The sequence below is a fragment of the Pongo pygmaeus genome, chromosome 3 (assembly GCF_028885625.2).
Source record: "Pongo pygmaeus isolate AG05252 chromosome 3, NHGRI_mPonPyg2-v2.0_pri, whole genome shotgun sequence".
NCBI classification, from domain to species: domain Eukaryota; kingdom Metazoa; phylum Chordata; class Mammalia; order Primates; family Hominidae; genus Pongo; species Pongo pygmaeus.
In genome coordinates this window covers 40272372-40288984 of record NC_072376.2, presented here as the reverse complement: position 1 = coordinate 40288984, position 16613 = coordinate 40272372, and the positions used below count along the sequence as shown (strand labels likewise).

Here is a 16613-nt window from a genome sequence, read left to right as displayed (position 1 = left end):
TCTGTGATAAAGGGCAGTGTTTTAGGTGACAGTGATTTAGAAATAATGGGTCTCGGCCGGGCGCAGTGGCTCACACCGGTAATCCCAGCACTTTGGGATGCCGAGGTAGGTGGATCACTTGAGGCCAGGAGTTAGAGACCAGACTGGCCAACATGGTGAAACCCCATCTCTACTAAAAATACAAAAATTAGCCAGGTGTGATAGTGCACACCTGGAATTTCAGCTACTTGGGAGGCTGAGGCAGGAGAATCGCCTGAACCTGGGAGGCAGAGGTTGCAGTGAGCCAAGATTGCACTGCTGCACTCCAGCCTCGGTGACAGAGCGAGAGTCTGTATCAAAAAAAAAAAAAAGAAAAGAAAAAAGGAAAGAAAGCAAAAAGGAATAATGGGTCTCTTTTGTTTTTGAGCTAATCTGAAAGTTATCTCTGTTTCTTCTTGGTCATTGTTTTTTTTCCCTAGGAGTGATTAGGTGGGGTCTCAGTTTGGAAGAAGCAGAGTTTCCTGATGACATCTAGTAGGGGATTCATTACTGTCTGGCTATGACAGTAATGAAAGATTGATGGAATTCCAAGATCTGCTGATGAAAGTTTAATCTATGGTATGTGCTGTCTTGCCTCAGGGAGAAAAGTCTTCGGGGAGGAGCAATAATTCTCTCCCTACACTATAGTATTGTCTTGACCTCTGGAGTTAATTTCTCTTTAATGCAGCTCCATGATAAGCAGAGGCATCACAATTTACTTGACCGTTTTGCTGACTTACACTGTGATTCTATTTTATCTTTTTAAAAGTAGCTTCTCTGCCTTCCATTAATCATGATGGGATGCTTACAATACTTTCAGCACAGAATAACCTTTAAGGAAAGACATTGTAAGTGATTGTCCAAGAACAGTGTCCCTTAGAGGAAAGTGGGAGGGCATTTTCAGACAGATCGTTCATGGCGGTACTGTCCCTGTTCATGAATATATGAAGATGACAGTTTATCCTTAGAAATATATCATCCATTTTGGTAACTCTGGGTCAAAGCATAGTTCAGGATTTCTTGTGAGCATGTTTCAGTAGCAGCCAGTGAAGTGTGGGGGCTTGAGACTGTTGTGTCAAGAGAGAGCAGAAAAGTCTGATGATGATCTCTGAACAGCTTCCATCTCGCACTTCCCCGAGTCCTGAGTCAGACAAAGGATGGGCCTTTCTGGATGCAGAGGGAGGGAGATCCATCATGTTTGATTCTCTGTGTCCATCCTCAAAGTGCCATGATCTTCTTTGAATATTTGGAGCATCCCAGGAAAAGAAGAGTCATTTGAGTAAAGAAATACCCTAACAACCCATGTAAACATGGATGAGTGTCTTTGAGAACAGAGGAAGTCATAACCATGATAACCCAGAACTTATGCAGATGTTCAATGCATGGTTTGGTGCTTGAAGAATTGCTAAAAGCCTCTTGTTGCAAAGGAAGGTGCAGTCACCACTTTTCATACACGAGTTGTCACCTGGAACCTTTTTACTCAAATGTCATCATCCTGAGATTTTTGGTTTCCTGGGGAGTCCAGTGACTATGAATTTAGTGCAGCACAGTTCGTCACTGGGAAAAAAGAATTTGAGAACATCAGGTGGAACTCAAGGAGTCTCATTGTGTATAATTATGTCGAGTTTTTGAGAGCTAGAGTAGGTCAAGAGAAGGAACACTGGAGTAGGCATCTCACCATTTGCAATGTAATTGTTCCTCTTCCTTTGCACTGATGTTAGGGGCGCTCTGTGTGCCACTCTCTCCATCTGCAGTGGAGATCATCACTGACGTAGCTGAAATATGGAGGTCCTTTCATGCAAGGATCATAAGTGCGATCACTCCCAGTGACACTCTTTTTATTAACATAGTAATATTTCCTTGAAACATTGTCCTGGGTCTGCTGGGTGCAGTGGCTCATGCCTGTAATCCCAGCACTTTGGGAGGCTGAGGTGGGCAGATCACCTGAGGTTAGGAGTTCGAGACCAGCCTGGCCAACATGGGAAAACCCTGTCTCTACTAAAAATACAAAAATCAGCTGGGTGTGTTAGCGTATGCCTGTAATCCCACCTACTCGGGAGGCTGAGGCAGGATAATCACTTGAACCCAGGAGGCAGAGGTTGCAGTGAGCCGACATCATGCCATTGCACTCCAGCCTGGGCTACAGAGTGAGACTCCATCTCAAAAAGAAAAAAAAATATATTGTCCTGGGTCAACCGTAACATATGATTAAAAAGAAGGAGAAATTTAACATGAGAGCTTAGTATTATTCTATCTTTTAATATCTAGAAATTATCTCTAGTTCATAGTGAGTCTCAACTAACGAGTTGGTGACTCTTCATGGAGTTCCCTAGAGCTATTTGATGCTGCCCTTCAAAGGCTAAAATTGTTGTTTAGAGCCCCCCAAAATGACTTTGTATTTTTCTAACCCTCTTATGAAGTCAGAATTGGTGTTTAAGTATCAGAGCTGTGAACTCAAGCTTTGGAATGGCTTGTGTTTTGAGGAGTTATATTTTAACAGAGAAAAATGAGAATGTAGGAGAATTATCGTGTCATGAATTTTCAGCTAGCCTTGAGCCTTTGGGTGGACTGAAAAAGTCTTGGTCACTTGGGAGCCAAGGGTTCCTGCTGCTGTGAGTTCACGTGAGGCTGTACCAGTTTCCCTCCGGGACCCACGTTCTAGTCTCCTCCTGCTCACTGGCCTCTCTCTTAAGATAAGAAGACTGTAGAGTTATGTTCCCTGCAGTCCCTCGGAGCAGCACCCACACTTTGGGCTCAGGCACTAGGTCTCATGTTTCTTTGTTATAACTTCAACTGGGAATTCTGTTCTTCTAGGCTATTCCCCAAAGAGTGGCCTAGGGATGTGCTTGTTTGAATAGGGAAGACAGGAAAGGAAATCAAAGACAAGAATTAGGAAGTTGAACCCAGAGTCCTCAAGCAAGAACCCAATTTCCAATAGTAAAAAGGCCTTGGGAACAGAATCATGCAGGCGCAGTCATGGCAGCCAGAGGACGGAAATGCCAGATCAGACGTGGGGCCAAAGAAAAAGAAGGGAGCCAGAGAGTTGACTTAAAATGGAAAGAATAAACCTCTCCAAACCCTGGAAGAATCATCGAGGCTATAAATAAAGGAACACAGAGTGGGTGACAGACGGGCTGTGACACCATTCACTCATCTAGAAGAGTGTGATGGGGGAGGGGAGACTTAGAAAAATAAAACCCAGAAAATTTTCTCATTCAGTCAGAAATTTTATACCAGAAATACTCCAAAGAAGAAGAAACATTTGAAAGTCCTGAGGCGGGAGAGGATGAGGTAGGGGGCACAGTTACAGTCTCTGAGGGAGATCCAGACGTGGGGGATGGCAGGGACACAGTGGATGAAGACGGATGCTGACATGGCAAACAGGCAGGTAACGTGATGGGGAGGACAAAGCCAAGCAGACACAGGCGCCTTTCTCTCTGCTGGCAGTGCATTAGATAAGCTTCTGATTGCTTTTCTTTTCTTTTCTTTTTTTTTTTTTTTTTTTTTGTTTGGTTTTGGTTTTTTTGGAATGGAGTCTCACTCTGTCGTCCAGGGTGGAGTGCAGTGGCAAGATCTCGGCTCACCTCAGCCTCCCGGGTTCAAGTGATTCTCATGCCTCAGCCTCCTGAGTAGCTGGAATTACAGACGTGTGCCACCACACCCAGCTAATTTTTGTATTTTTAGTAGAGATGGGGTTTCGCCATGTTGACCAAGCTGGTATCGAACTCCTATCCTCAAGTGATCCGCCTTCCTCAGCCTCCCAAAGTGCTGGGATTACAGGCGTGAGCCACTGAGTCCGGCCTGATTGCTTCTCTAATGCTCAGCAACCCAGCCTGTCTTGCCAAGTCTGCCCCTTTAGGAAAATGCTCCAGCTGCATTTTCAAGGGCTACTTTTTCTCTGCACCAAGCACCCTGCCCACTGGAGAGCCATCTTCAGGCAGGGCTCACGAGCCCCATGCCCTGTACCCTGAGCTGCTCTGCCCGGGGTGTGGCAGGTCATGACAGAGTTAAGAGTCACTTTGCCACTGGACAACAGTTCATGACACGTGGCTCCTACGTCTCTGATCCCTAAATCCTTCTTGCCTCCTCCCTAAAGGAGAGCTCCTGAGTGTGAATTTGTTGGAAACAACACTAGAAAATTGCAAGTCTCAATCTTCAACTCAGCAGAATCAAATGTTCCTGTGTGGTCCTAAAACCAGGTCTGTCCCAGCAGGTGAACTAAACAGGGCATAGCAGGATGAGTTTGCAGGAATTTTATATATAGCACTGATTAAGGCATTAATGCCATTTTTCAAAGAGTTGACCCTTCTTTGATGACCAAATCTGCGAAACAGAGATTTAGTTCAGATTGAAAGTATCTGATCCCCTCTGACCCTGGCCCTCAGTACCCCACCCCTACATGACCTGCCTTTATACAGACCTGGAATGAGGATGGGAACAAGGATGAGAGGGCACACGTCATCCCTAAGTCCATAAGCAGCATCTGAGCTCCAAAGAATTGAGTTGTCTTTTGAGCAAAGTCTCTTTCCTAACCACATGCCACAAGGTTATAAATCGTGGGTACGGCCCAACCTTGGCTAACCTGGGCTAGGCCACCTTTGCTCTCAGGTGGGTAACAGCTGCCTGCTGGGATGCCAAGGCAAATCTGTTATACTCCACGTTGGCCAAGATGGACTCCTGACCCCATTTTCAAAGCTGTTCTTTCTATTCATTCTCCCATGTTCTCCATTCATACATTCACTCATTTCGGCGTGTGTTCATCCACTGGACTTACGCTGAGCCACTGTGGTTAATGGCTCTGCCATCTAGTCAGCCACACAGGTCAGCAGTGTGGGAGCCCCCGACCCTGCTCCTGTGGGTCCTCCCCACCCATAGTGGTGGTCAGCCCTAAGGAGTCTACCTCCTTAATACCTAGGTCAGAGTTAAAAACAGGCTGTCATATTGACAGTGGGTAATGATTCAAATATCCATCAGCAGGTAAATAGATAAACAGACCATGGTATATTGTACAACAGATATCTACACAGCAGTGAAAAGGAACCAGCTGTTGATACAGTCGGCCCTCTATATCTGCAGATTTTTTACATCGACACATTCAACCAACTGCAGATGGGAAATATTTGGAAAAAAATACAACAGTGAAAAATAATACAAGTTTTTAAAAATAATATAGTATAACAATTATTTACATAGTTTTGCATTGTATTAGGTGTTATAAGTAATCTAGAGACTAAAGTATACAGGAAGATGTGCATAGGTTATATGCAAATACTGTGCCATTTTATATAAGAGGCTTGAGCATCCTTGGGGGTCCTGGAACCAATTCCCTGCAGACACCAAGCGACAACGGTATACACAGCAACATGCTGAATCTCACAATAATTGTGCTGAGTGAAAGAAGCCAGACGAGAAAAAAAGGTAGTGTGTGATTGCATTTATATAGAATTCTATAAATGCAAGGTAAACTAATTTGTAGTGACAAGGCAGTTCAGTGATTACCTGGGAAAGGACAGAAGGCAGGGATTATAACGAGGCAGGAAGAATCTTTGAGAGTTACAGATATGCTCATTATATTGATGGTGGTAATAGTTTCACAGGTACATATATATATATGTCAAAACTTATCAAATTGGATATTTTAAATATATGCAGTTTATTGTGTATCAATTATACTCAATAAGGTTGCTTAAAATAAAAGTTTTAAAATATGCAGTGAGTGCATGCCTAAGATTTATTTAACTCATGAGCTGGCTACCAACACCAGTTCAAAGGAACCTAAAAGAGGCTGAGAATCTTCTAAACCTGATAACCAAGCCACCAGGAAGCACTGTGCTTTCAATAATTTGAAAAGGTTTCAAAAAACCTCAAGCCAGGAAGAATCACACACATACACAAACACACATGTACTGCTGCCTAGACACAGCCTAATAAAAACAGTTGAAACCAAAGGCATAACACAAATCATAACAGCAGCTAGAGGAAAAGAGAAAATACTAGAATAGATGACTAAGGTGGATACAAAACTGGTTAATGTTCTACTGGCAATAAATCCTCACCTTTGGGGTTATCTTTTTTTTTTCTTAGCAGAAAGTTGCAAAAATTACTTGTAACATATTAATGTTCTACAAATTAACAACTGCTCTCCCAGAGTCTGAGCCCTAATCACTAGCAAAGTTAGATAAAAATACATTTCCCTAGAGCTGGGCTGTTCATTTCGGTGATGGCCTTGAGCACTTGAAATGTAGCTGGTCTGAATTGAAATGTGCTGTAAAGTGTAAAATACATGCCAGAATTCACAAACATTGTATTAAAAAGATGTAAAATGTCTCATAACAATTTCATATTGATTACACATTGAAATGATAGTATTTTGGACATATTAGCTTAAATAAAATATTGAAATTAATTTCACTTCCATTTTCCAATTGTTTAATGTGGCTACTAGAAAATTGTAAATTACTTAATGTGGCTTGCATTGTATTTCTGTTGGACAGCACTGCCCTAGTGAAGTAAGTAATCCTTAGGAGGGCCCATTAAGTGTTGCTGTACTGTGACATTGAAAGACACACTGTCCTCCTTTTGTCTTATATCCAAGTGTTGGTTAATTTTTCTTAACTACTTCTTATACCTGTTCCTCTACCCCTGAGATCTTTAACTCCCATCTGTCTCTCTGTCCTTGACAATCAGCAACCCAAGTGATTTTTCTGATGGGTAAAAAGACATGACATGTTCCCTGCTGCTCAGGATGGAGCCAGACCCCACGATGTGACATGTCAGGTCTCACCCCTGCCTGCCCCTGTCCCAGGCACCACAGCTGAGCCAGGCACTTACCCAGCTGCACCGGACTGTGCCTGAATTCACACACTTAACTAACAAAAATGTCACACAACAGTTCTGACTTGCACTGTGTGCCCTGCTTTTTGATTTTTTTTTCTTTGCTACTCTTTTAAAACGCTGTTTGTGACCACTGATTGGTTATAGTTTGAATAATACTGATCTTGGTCAAATTTTCTAAGAAGTTTTTGAGCTGAGCACTCTACCAGCTTAGTAACTGGTATTGAAAGAAAAAGAGATTCCACACTCACATAATTTCGGGAAACACTGTATACAATGTCCTGCTCTCAGAGAAAGCCCCTAAAACACACCTCAGCTGTTGAAGGCTCTGAGCTGTCCCGCAGTCAACACTAGATGAGCAGAAGACATATTATTGGCTTCCTTATCGGTGAACCTTCGGAGGGCAGCACTTCTGGGACCCACCAGGTCAGAAAACACTGTTTTAGGGATTCTGAATGATAACATTGTATAGGGCACAGGATAACAAAGCTAGAGTTTCAGACTTTCATTTACTTAGCCCCGCCCCCCACCCTGTCCCCGCCTCCTGTGCCTTCTCTGAAAAGTGTTGTGTTCTTACGAACAGCACTTCCATTGCATTCAATCAATACAGTTGTAAGAGATGATCCCATGAAGGAAATCTCTACTTCTTTGGTAATATCATCCCTGAAGATGTCCTTTATATTATTAAATTGCCCTTGGATAAAAAACTGAAATGCAGATTTCTTTTAGATTTCAGTATCTAGAAAATACTGTCTCTCAAAGGATTTGCATGTAAGAATTTAGTTAACAGGGAAAATAGTATAGTTTATCATGTTTCCCTTTTTGCTAGGAAGTTTCAAGTTAAACCTGCAACTACAGTAATTAAATCAGATAGAATCATATAACATTGCTGTTTTTGTGGATCAGAAATGGTTGAATGTGGTTCCAACTAATATTTCGCCTCGTTAATTTATAGAATTACTTTCTCTTTCTTATATTTGGCTTTAAATTTTACTTTTCTAAATTTAGAACATAATAGACTGTGTGTACCTTTTATTGTAAGCCACTTAATTCTTTTGGGAAGGAAATGGGATATAAATTTTGATAAATAAACAGTTCAATTGTAATGCCCCATTAACCAATGAGTGTTTAAAATACAGATTTTTTCTCTGACTTCTCTATTATTCAATAATTGGGAAATGCTATGCATTCTAAAACAGGAGTATTTTACGGGTTTTTTTTCCCCTCTGTAAAATCCCTAAGCAACTAAAAGAACACAAAGTTAAAAATCTATCCCTACAGCCAATTAATATTTATTGACCTATCCAAATGACACCTGTGGCCTTCCCCATTAATCAGAGAATAATAGTGCACAGAACCACCTCAGCCCTAAAGATACTTGCTTGCCAAACCAGTTTCCTCCACCACCAGGGATCTCATTGTGAAGATGAGCAGCAATTCCTAAAAGCATTATAGCTAGTGGATGGTGTGAAATTTCTTAATACATTTCCCCCACAAATTCAGTGGTCTAGCATAATTGTCTCAGCCCCTTCTTGCCTAAAGGAAATGTTCTGATTCATCTCTGTACAGCTTTGAGCTTAAGAGTTGCTTTGTCTTCTTCATTGTAGAGTGAACTTCATGTAGAAGTTATTTATTAAGAAAGATAAAACCTGATACTATTAATTAAATTCACTAAGTCAAGGGTTGAAAATTAAGCGGGAAGATTTTTTTAAAATAAAAGATAAGGTTTAAATATGTCTACACTGTACAAATTAGAGTGCTTTTTAAAAAAGAGAGGAGATATAGATCTTAAGTTGTCAAATCTTGGGTCACTTCTAGTCATAACATTGTTAATCATTCTCTTAGGCCCCAGAACTGGTAGAGCAGATTATACCACAGAAGTATGCTAACCAGGGCAGGAGGATAGAAATGGCTGTCATCATCCATATACGGTACCATCTTTTTTTTTTTTTTTTTTTTTTTTTTTTTTGAGATGGAGTCTCACTCTGTCGCCCTGGCTGGAGTACAGTGGCACGATCTCAGCTCACTGCAACCTCCGCCTCCTGTGTTCAAGCAGTTCTCCTGCCTCAGCCTCCCAAGTAGCTGGGATTACAGGCGTGCAACACCACGCCCAGCTAATTTTTTGTATTTGTAGTAGAGACGGGCATTCACCATGTTGGCCAGGCTGGTCTCAAACTCCTGACCTGAGCTGATCCACCCACCTCAGCCTCCCAAAGTGCTGGGATTACAAGCGTGAACCACTGCACCCAGCGCCATCTTTTTTTTTTTAACCTTTATCATTATAATTTAGCCAGATTTCTTCCTGTGTATCTTACAGTGATCTGTAAAGTTGGCTTTCTTCATGTCCAACGCCACATCTTCCTCATTCCTAACTTGAGATGTCAAGCCGTGGAATTGCTTTTCTCCCTCCTTCTTCCTCTATAGATCCCATCTAGCTTTCTGGGGATTTATTGGACACCCATGTGTTAAGTCCCTAGCATGTGTCTGCCACTATGCTTGGCACCAAGGATGTAGCCATGAATGAGAACACCATGGTTCTTGCCCTCATGGGATGTACTAAGAGGAACAGACAGGTAATGACATGGGCTCATGAGTCCCATGAAGCACTTTCTAACATGACCGTCAAGCCCTATGCCAGTGTTGTGTGACATCCCTATCCTTAGGACTTAGTGCAGGTCCCACCTGTTCTATTAGCCTTTCTGTCACCATTCGTGTCCTTCAGCACAGGCTAGGTTAGACTGTAATAACAACCAAAAATCTCAGTGGCTTATAACAACTCTTTCTGCTAAATGTCCATGGTAAGTTGGCTGAAGACACGGCTTCCTTTGTCATTGTCCTCATTCTCTGTCTAAAACTGATGATACAGTCACAATCTAGACTACAGTATTGGCAACAATGGTGGCAGAAGGAAAAGATGCGCTGACTGAACATTTCTGCTGGAAATGATGCTTAGCGCTTTTGCTCACATTTCATTGGCCAAAGCAAGATGCGTAACTGTGCCTCACTTCAAGGGTTGGGGAAATATACACCACCCCTACAAATGGAAGTGAATCTTCACAGCACACCGTGCCCTGTGCTGTCTTTCACCTCTGCAGTCATGCGTATCTTCATGGTACTAGATCTCTTCAACCTCGGGTTGTCACTAATGTCACAGATGTGTGTCTCCCTGGTTAGACTGTGAATTCCTTGACAGCCATCACCATATCTTAGATTTCCTTGTGTGTGATTCAACATGATGTTATCCTTATATTAGATGCTTAAAAGTACTTTTGATTATCTGAAGGGGAGAATGAGCGGAGAATAATCAGAACTCTGTGCATGTTTTGACACAATGCTTTATGGTTTACTGAGGATCTCTATCTCCATTAGTCCTTTCAGGACTCTAGGGTGTAGCAGTATGTCCCTTTTACAGATGAGGGAACTGAGACCTAGAACTTCTACACTTGCTCAGTTTTATACAAAAATGTGGCTGAACTGTGTCTGAAACCGTGAATTCTAAATTAATGGGTCAGTGTTCCTATTCCTTTTAGCTGTTAATATGAACACTTCAATTACCTTGTGCAGAGGCCCACATGAGGCAAGGAAGAGGAAACTTCAGAAAAGGAGTTGAGGCCAGGCGCGGTGGCTCATGCCTGTAATCCCAGCACTTTGGGAGGCCAAGGCGGGCGGATCACTTGAGGCCAGGAGTTCGAGACCAGCCTGGCCAACGTGGCGAAACCCCGTCTCTACTAAGAATACAAAAATTAACTGGGTATGATGGCTCTTGCCTGTAGTCCCAGCTACTCAGGAGTCTGAGGCGGGAGGATCGCCACTTGAACCCAGGAGGTGGAGGTTGCAGTGAGCCAAGACTGCAACATTGCCTTCTAGCCTGGGCAACAGAGTGAGAGTCCGTCTCAAAAAAAAATAAAGGGGTGCAGGGTAGGGGGGTCTTCACAGATGTGATTAAGTTAAGGATTTTGACCTGAGGATATTATCCTGGATTACCTGAGTGGGACCTAAATCCAGTCATAAGTGTCCTTCTGAGAGACACTTAAATATATATATATATGTATGGCTGGGCGTGGTGGTGGCTCACGCCTGTAATCCTGGCACTTTGGGAGGCCGAGGCAGGTAGATCCCCAGAGGTGGGGAGTTCATCTCTGCTAAATATACAAAATTAGCTGGGTGTGGTGGCATGCACCTGTTATCCCAGCTACTCGGGAGTCTGAGGCAGGAGAATCGCTTGAACCTGGGAGGCGGAGTTTGCAGTGACCCGGGATTGCGCCACTGCACTCCAGCCTGGGTGAGAGTGAGACTTGGTCTCCAAAAAAAAAAAAAAAAAAAGTGTGTGTGTGTGTGTGTGTGTGTGTGTGTGTGTATATATACACACACACACACTTTTTTGTGTATATATGTATATAATACCTGTAAGGTAACATTTGCAGGTTCCAGGGATTAGGACCTGATTTCTTTGGGATATTTTTCAGCCTTCTGCAGTTAGGGCAGTGGAAGCCCCTTCTGCTACCCAGCTTTGCTCCTCCATCTTCCTCACCCAGCTGTCTCTCCTCTAGGTGGTACAGATTATATGACATCTTAAATGAAAGGGCTTTTGGAGTCAGGCACACCGGTTGGCTTCCTGATCTGCCTCTGTTAGCTGGCTGACCCTGAGCCAGTTACACACTGTGCCCCAGGGCCCTCTTGTGTAGAGATGGAAGCTTTGGAACCTCTATGCAGCTTGGTTGTAAGATATTAAATGGGAGAGGGCTTGGCACGGGTCCCTGTCCCCTAGTGAGCACTCAGAAGAGAATGTTGTCCCTCCGTCTGCGCTGCCTCTCACTCCGCCCTCCCTCGTCTGCACTGGCAGTGGTGGGCACAGTGGGCTGGAGGCAGAGGAGGCTGCTTGTTGAGATTCCTGGAGCACTTCCTCCCATTTATTTTTCTCAGTGAAGTTAAAAACAGACAAATGTTTATTAAATAATGAATCATTCTTTCCTAGAAGGATTATTTAATTTCATGGGTGAGCAGTTTATTGCCAGAGAATGATGTCTTCCCCCAAAATGATGTATAACGTGATTTGGTACCTAAGTTTTTAGACAGTTGAATGTTTTTTCTCTCTTCCATTTAAACTTGAAGGTGGTGAAATGTAGTGCATACTCATTCATACTCTGTTCATTTCAGGAGATACCCACAAGCAGAGCGGGGTGACTGGGGCCTGCTTTGACCTCATATTTTCCTGTTTCTACAGGAATATATAGAATATTTACTAAATCCAGGTATTTAGTAATAAATACCACAAGCCTTCCTAGGTTATAAGCCTGTTAAGAAAAGTAAGCAATTATATAATTGGCAAATAAATTAATACAAAGATCTAAACCAAGAAATATCAAAGCCTTTTTTTCTTAGAATTTTTTTCATTTCATGTATATTCCTTGTCTGCCTTCAGGATCTAAAATTCTGGCCCACTTTGTTTATAGAGTGGTCCCTTTAGACATTTGCCTTATTTTTAGGCCTCTTTTATTTTTTTTCTTTGGAGACAGGGTCTCACCCCTTCACCCAGGCTGGAGTACAATGGCAAGATCATAGCTCACTGCAGCCTGGATCTCCTGGGCTTAAGTGATCCTCCCACCTCAGCCTCCAATGTAGCTGGGATTACAGGCACGTGCCACTTCGCCCAGCTAATTTAAAAAAAAAAAATCATATTGATGGGGTCTCCCTATATTGCCCAGACTAGTCTCAAACTCCTGGCCTCAACTGATCCTCCTACCTCACTCAGCTTCCCAAAGTGCTGGGATTACAGGTGTGGGCCACTGTGCCCAGCCCATTTTAATCCTAGGGCTAGGATTACTTGCCATTACCACACACTGTTGATTATTATAGCTATATATGCAGCTTTAAAATTGGATACACTGGTTCATTCTACTTTATTCTTCTGTTTAAAGGCAGGTGCCTGTAATCCCAGCTACTCAGGAGTCTGAGGCAGGAGAATCACTTGAACCCGGGAGGTGGAGATTGCAGTGAGCCGAGATCGCACCACTGCACTCCAGCCTGGGCAACAGAGCAAGACTCTGTCTCAAAGAAAAAAAAAAAAATAGAAAGGTGGTGTGGGGACAAATCGAGGTAACACATGTATAAGAAATAAATATTATTGATCTTTTAGTAGTTCATAAGCATGGTGATTGGCTTTTCATGTGCATGTGTGAAATGTGCCTTCCACAAACCTTGTTACAAAGTTGGCACACTACCATTGATGTGAAAGAAAAAAGATACTAAAATAAGAGGTCCTTGATGGCAAAAATAATAAAATGGCTCTTTGGTAGTTAAAAGGACCAATTTGGTCCAATCTCAACTCTTTAAATAAAAAGGAAGTTTGCTTGAGGTAGGTAATTTAGCTCCTTTGTGGAAAGTTCTTTGACTTCTAAGATGATTCAGAGTTTGGAATTACTGATTTAGTCTTCTGACTGTATCAGGAGTCTTTAAATATACATTTTCCATTCAATTAATAAGTCATGAGTTCGGTTAATTTATCATCAGTGCAATCAGAAACCATCAAAGTAGACTCTGAGTTCCCAGCCTTTACTTCTGGTTAATCCTGACACATCTCACATGTCATGGATTCCTGAAATTCTGAAGCTGAGATTGCTTATGGTTCAGATTGGTTACTGGATCATTGTGTTCCTGAAGAAAAATTATACAGCTCGCTTCAATGATGCAGTTTCCCCTCTTTTCCTCAAAAAATTTTCTATATGAGAGAAGAAAGCAGAATCTGTGCTCCAGTAAAGCAGTGATGCTCAAATCCAAGTGCGTGTCAGAATCCACTGTGGGTCTTTTTCAAACAAAGCTGGCTTTGCCCCAGCCTCAGTGGTTCTGATTAATTCAGTAGGTCTGGGGTGGAGCCTGAGAATTTGCATTTCTACTAAGTTCCGAAGTGACACTAATTCTATCTGTGGACCATACTTTAAAAACCAGCTGGGTGTGGTGGCTCACCCTGTAATGCCAACACTTAGGGAGGCTGACGTGGGAGGATTGCTTGAGGCCAGGATTTCAAGACCAGCCGGGGCAGCATAGCAAGACCCCATCTCTAAAAAAAAAAAAGAATAGCCAGGCACGGTGTACCTGTAGACCTAACTACTCAGGAAGCTGAAAATTTAGAGCCCCTTTCAAGACCCTAGGAAGAGGGCTAGCAATTAGATCACATGGTTTATGTAAAATGATTTTGCAAAAGGAAGATAATTTTGTATTCTTAAAAAACAAAAAGGCCTCAGAAATTGTCTAAGCTTTAGGTCCCACAAAACCTAGATCAGCTCCCTGATAATTGATCAATATAATTAACTAATATATATGAAAGGAATACAGACTGTAAGCCAGAGAAGTTTTTTGTAGGCTAAGCAGTCTCTAAGTCCCAGGAATGAGAGTACATGGGAACGTCATCTCAGAGAACAGGAGCCCCATATGTGAACTTTGTGTGGAACTTTAATTGAATGAGCTCAGTGGAGAATTCAGGCAGATGAAAATTCAAGTTGATCTTCACTCATCTACTAAATGATCAGCTTGCTATGTGTGATGTATCAATTTATTTGTGACAAGAGCAGACAATTTGGAGAATGAGACAGGTTCAAATTTTGGCTTCACCTCTTATAATTGAGTTCACTCATTCCCTCTGAGCCTATTTTGTTTACAAAAAGGGGGTTGGTAATAATAATAGCTAATTTAATAGGGCTAATGAGGTACTATAGTGACATGATAGATATGAAAAATGCTCTGAAGATAGAAAATGCTGCACAGATGTTAGTAGCTATACAAAGCTAACAAATAGTATACTCATCGTTTATATTAATAGAATGGCTAAAAGGCCATTTTGCTAGAGAAGGAGTCAGTAGACTTTTTCTGCAAAAGACCAGACAGTAAATAGGCTTTGTAGGTCATGCTGTCTCTGCCATGTTAGGCAAAAGCACCCACAGACAAGATATAAATGAATGTGCATGGCTGTGTTCCAATAAAGCTTTTATTTGTAAAAACAGGTACAAAAATGGTGATACACTAAAATTGATCTAAAAGGACACCGTCGGCCGGGCATGGTGGCTCATGCCTGTAATCTCAACACTTTGGGAGGCTGAGGCAGGCAGATCAGTTGAGGTCAGGAGTTCGAGACCAGCCTGACCAACATAGTGAAACCCCATCTCTGCAGGGGAAACTGCAAAGTTCAGTGCTTTTGTATTCTACTAAAAATACAAAAAATTAGCCAGGCATGGTAGTACACACCTGTAATCCCAGCTACTCAGGAGGCTGAGGCAGGAGAATTGCTTGAACCCGGGAGGTGGAGGTTTCAGTGAGTAGAGATTGCACCACTGCACTCCAGCCTGGGTGACAGAGCGAGACTCTGTCTCAAAAATAAAATAAAATAATAAAAGGACACTATAAAATAATAAAAGTCCCTTCAAATTAGGAACTTCCAATTCAATCTGAAGATAAAACAAATAACAGCAACCATATATGATGTTTTTATTTAAACTCAACACTGAAGGATCAAAATTATATTGGCCTTAGTTTCTGTGGCCTTCTAATGTAGCTGATATCTCTTTAGGGGATGAGGGCACATAGGTGGAATAGGAAAAGCAAAGTGAGGAGGAGGAGGGAGGCAAGATTAAGAACAGTTGAGGGTGAAAATAGCGGCTTGTTTCTTTTTATGCTTCTTGCCACTGGAAGTAACGATCATCGGGTAAGCTCCTGCTTAAACCCTCCTCTGGGATTCAGCCTCAACAGTAAGCTCCTGAGCATGGAGTTTCGTGACCACCAAGAAGGTAAAGTGCTTCTATTTTGTAATCTCCTAATGAATTTTTAAAGATGACTGATAGTGTCCAGGTCTGTGAACATGGAAAACTGAGATAAACCCATCAAGAAACAACTGCCCATCCATCTTAAAAGGGAAGTTAATCATGAACCATGAATAAAGCCGCTGTTATCATTCACATACAGGTTTTTGTGTGAACAGAAGTGTTCACTCATCTTCTGTAAATACGTAAGAGTGGGATCACTGGGTTGTAGGGTGACAGCACGCCTAAGTTTATGAGAAACTGCCAGCCCACTTTCTGAGGAGCTGTGCCGTTTTGCATTCCCAATAGCAAAGTAAGAGAGTTCAGTTGCTCCGCATCCTCACCAGCAGTTGGCATTGCCAGGATTTTTTGGTTTGTTTGTTTAAGGGTGGTGGTTGTTATTTTAGCATTCTAAAACGTGTGAAGTGGTGATTCATTGTGGTTTTAATCCGCATTTTCCAAACAAATGATGTTGAGCATGTTTCATGTGCTTGTGAAAAACATTTATCTTCTTTGGTGACATATCTGTTCAGATGTTATTGCCCATTTAAAAATTTGTGTTGTTTGTTTTCTTATTATTGACTTTATTCATAGTTGCCAAAACTGAAAGAGTAAAATACCTATCAGCTCATAGATAGATACACAAACTCTTGTACATCCATGCAAAATAATTCTCAGCAATAAAAAGGAATGCACTGTTGATACACTCAACAATTATGCTAAGTGAAGGAAGCAAGGTTCAGAAAGCTAGGTATTACAGGACCCCCTTTTTATGACATTTTGGAAAAGGCAAAACTGCAGAGACAGAAATCAGATCATTGGTGGGCTGGCAGTGAGGGAAAATTCTTAGTTATTTTTAAAGAACTTCTCTTGTCTTCACTCCTTAGCCCCTACTGTCTTACTCTCCTAACCCTACCTTCCCAGCCATGGGTTTAGTATCAGTTTCAGCTTGAGTTTCTGATGCAGAAACAC

At 42.0% G+C, this 16613-nt stretch overlaps 1 protein-coding gene and 1 non-coding gene across 46 annotated transcripts in view; both read left to right on the top strand.

The window, feature by feature from the left end:
- APBB2 (amyloid beta precursor protein binding family B member 2) overlaps nucleotides 1–16613 on the top strand; it is a 398003-nt gene that overhangs the window by 328774 nt on the left and 52616 nt on the right. The gene's annotated exons all lie outside the window — the stretch shown is intronic.
- Nucleotides 12980–13086, top strand: LOC129035997 (small nucleolar RNA U13). Its single transcript, XR_008502469.1, has one exon. It is a non-coding gene; the product is annotated as a small nucleolar RNA U13 (small nucleolar RNA).